This window comes from Alligator sinensis, unplaced genomic scaffold (assembly GCF_000455745.1).
Source record: "Alligator sinensis unplaced genomic scaffold, ASM45574v1 scaffold428_1, whole genome shotgun sequence".
In the NCBI taxonomy this organism is placed as follows: domain Eukaryota; kingdom Metazoa; phylum Chordata; order Crocodylia; family Alligatoridae; genus Alligator; species Alligator sinensis.
In genome coordinates this window covers 272,347-275,610 of record NW_005841919.1, presented here as the reverse complement: position 1 = coordinate 275,610, position 3,264 = coordinate 272,347, and the positions used below count along the sequence as shown (strand labels likewise).

Here is a 3,264-nt window from a genome sequence, read left to right as displayed (position 1 = left end):
GGCTGGGTCAGCACCCTCCCTCCAGGCCATATCAGCACCCCCTCCACTGGGCCAGGTTTGCACCCCTCTCCCCCTGCCCCACAACAGCTCACTAAAACTCCTTCAGGGGCCCTGCAGCCCAAATAATTGCTCATCCCTGAGCTAGAGTATCTGCAGGGGCTTGTTGCACTCTTCCTTCTGTCACACACAGGGTTCTTTGCTAGATTAGCATGAGATCCCAAAAAACAGTGGGTGTCGGAGTTAATGTCCCACTAAAATGAATGGGACAATTCATCCCTTTCAAAGTTACTGTTCCAAGCTGTCTTCAGGGAGACAGGTATTGAAGATCAGATTACACTCAGCTTATTTTTCAAGCTTTCTTCACTCCTGTCAAAGCTAGAAATTTATCTTACTAGGTAAACTGAGATTCTAGCTTAGTTCTGAATCCTATAAATGACCTTGCTGTCTACACATAAGGCACTGCAATGCTTCACTTCTAGGCACCTGGCTTCCCCTAGATTGGAATCCAAAGACCTATTTTAGGTACTTATGCATTCTATAATGTACATGGTGAGAATTAGCAACTTAGAGTAGGAACCATGCCACCCTGCATTCTGAGGAATAAGCCACCTAGAGTCAGCCAATAAATGCAGAGCAGAGAGGTGCACCTAATCCAGTAGCTCTCAACAAAGGTGTCACAGCACACGATTCACAAGATAAACTCAGAGATTTCAAAATAGGAATCCATAGTGTCAGAAACATTCTCACCTGTTCTCTTCCTGAGTTGTCTGCAACAGAAAAAATTACTGTTATTTTTCTATGGTCAAAAACCAAGTGAAGCTAAGAGCTGGCATTTTCCAAGGAGTGCCATGAGTCTAACGAGTGGTGCCTGGTGTCTAAAAAGATTGAGAACCACTTTTCTAACCCTCGTTCTTCGCCAGAACTTCAGTGCCTGGCACAAGGCTGTGGGAAGGTGTCTCTGTCCACAGAGTTCAGATTGGAAATCTCCATTTAAGGTAAGCACATGTTTCTTTTCAGCTCGTGACTTTCTTTTCAAGTAGCTGAAGGAGGAAGAGAGGATAGTATCCACTTTTTAAAGTTCAAAACACTGAACTTTTGTTTAAGTTCAAGGTCTAGAGTATTTCCCCATGGGGTGGAAAATCTGAATTCAGTTCCATCCACAGTCAAAAGGGCTCAAATTGTTATATCCTTCCTCCTAGGAAACTGCCCTAGCCATCTTTCCATCCTTTCTGTAGGGGTACCCTCCATCCTTCCTGTTAAAGAGACGTCAGGGTACAGGAAGGAATTCAAGATGTGGTGAACCAAAGAGAGAGTGAATGAAAGAAATGTTCAAAGGGTTTATATGGCTTAATCATTAGAGTGCTTCTCTGATGGGAGAGGCCAGAGTTCTGGTCCCTATTGCATTTTGTTTTATTTTAACCAATGGCTATTTATTGTAAAATGCAATGACTCAGAAATCTAAAACTCCCCTGCTTTGCTGGGTTACCTGAGCAATAGGCTACAAAAATCATACTTCCTCTTGGGCTAGCTCCTGCCAAACGAATCTGGGCAGTGACACAATGTCCATAGGAGGGGTGGAAATTTTTCCTCTGACCCAGCAGCCTGGTCACTAGAGCACACTCCTGGGATCTAACAGTTTGAACCCCCTCAGGCTGAGGAAGGAACTAAAACCAGATTTACTCCTTCCTGGTGAGAGTGCTCAATTCTAGGATACAAACGGTCTACACACATGCACACACATGCACACACCCCCACCCCTATACAGCTCTGTCTTAAAAGAAAGTAACCACAACTGGTTTTTGCAGAAAGTCTGTTACTATGAGTATGATCCAACTTCCCCCCTACTTGCTATAATCATACTTAGATCATGCCCCACGGGGAACTTAGGTAGCAGCAGCTCTCCTTCTGGATCTATTACCATGCTTAGGCAAGAGACATGCACCAAGCTGTTTGGAGTGGGGCAGTTCTGGGTAATGGAACTCTTGGTTTCTAGGAAGCTTTCAAGCTGGCAGCGACTTGGGGTGGTTTAGATTATAATTTTGGATGCAGGCACCTTAATTCTACTTAAGTGTTTTAGGCCTCAAAGCCCTGCATTGTATTTAGCCCTTGATTCTGGTACCTTGCATCTTAGGCAGTCTGAAACATTTGTTTCAACTCCATCTTGGAGCAATCAGCTGCCACTTTGGTCAAGGAGTTTATAGCCCAGATTAATTCTTTCTACAAGAACACAAGGGACATGTCTACACAAGATGCTAAATGCACAGTAGACTAATTCTACTGCACATTAGAGCATCACGTCAAAAGCTGTGCTATTGCGCTAGTGCCGACTGTGCATTACATTAGTATCACTAGAAAGGCATGCAGCAGCACCACTTACAGAGCATTCAGTTAGTGCCTGTTGTTTCAGGTACTAAACTTAATGCACAGCACCTACTGGGCATTAATGCATGTGTAGACATGCCCAAGGAGTAGGAAACAATGCCAATACCAGTACTTCCACTTGCTCCAGTTCCTGGTACCAAGTTGAAGCTTCTTTCTCTGTTACTCTTGGCTTCCTTTCCTTCGATAAGCCCTGCATGGCTTCCTGTTTCATTCCTTTGGGACTGCCAGGTTTGTCTACCTCTCCATCAGCTTATCACACAGTGCTTCACCTTTTTCCACACAGCCTTCCTGTGTGTGTGCTAAGAACTCCCTGCCTCCACCACTGGGCATGAAGGACGCATGCCCCCGGGGAACTGCGGGGGGCACGATGACCATCTGCAGATGGTGGTGGCGGTCAGCTTTGACAGCGGCAAACAGGGAGCTCCCACAGGCAGTGGCCACCGTGGCAGCAGCAGAAGGGTGACCACCCGCAGATGCCGCCAGAGACATTGGTGGCCAGCGGCGATTGGAGACTGCTCAGATGCCACCAGCACTGTCTTTAGCAAGGGGAGTGTGGCAAGTGGTGACCATGAGCAGGTGCTGCTGGCAGCAGTCAATCACAGGGGGTGCACCACCAATTTCCGGGGGTGCACATGCACCCCCTACACATCTCCAGTGCCACCGGGGGCTCCTAGCTGGACCAGGATGCCCTTCCCATGTGTTGTCCCCCTGTCCTGTCCACCAGTCTCTCCTGAGATCAGGAGCTCTGGAGAACACTTCGGCATATCCTCGGTGCAGGAGGAGGGGAGGGAGGAGATGCCCCGGGAGTGACCAGCCCGCGGGGGGACACGCAGAGGCTCCCGCGAGGCCCTGGGGACCGCCGGCACGAGGGGCCGGGGCCGG

The 3,264-nt window shown here is 48.1% G+C and overlaps 1 long non-coding RNA gene across 1 annotated transcript in view; it reads right to left on the bottom strand.

The window, feature by feature from the left end:
• The window catches only part of LOC112549495, a 4,856-nt gene extending 3,729 nt beyond the window's left edge, over positions 1 to 1,127 (bottom strand). Inside the window, exon 1 of the long non-coding RNA XR_003092916.1 lies at positions 748 to 1,127. This is a non-coding gene — a long non-coding RNA (uncharacterized LOC112549495). The remainder of the gene's footprint in view (positions 1 to 747) is intronic.
• Between the last annotated feature and the right edge of the window lie 2,137 nt (positions 1,128 to 3,264).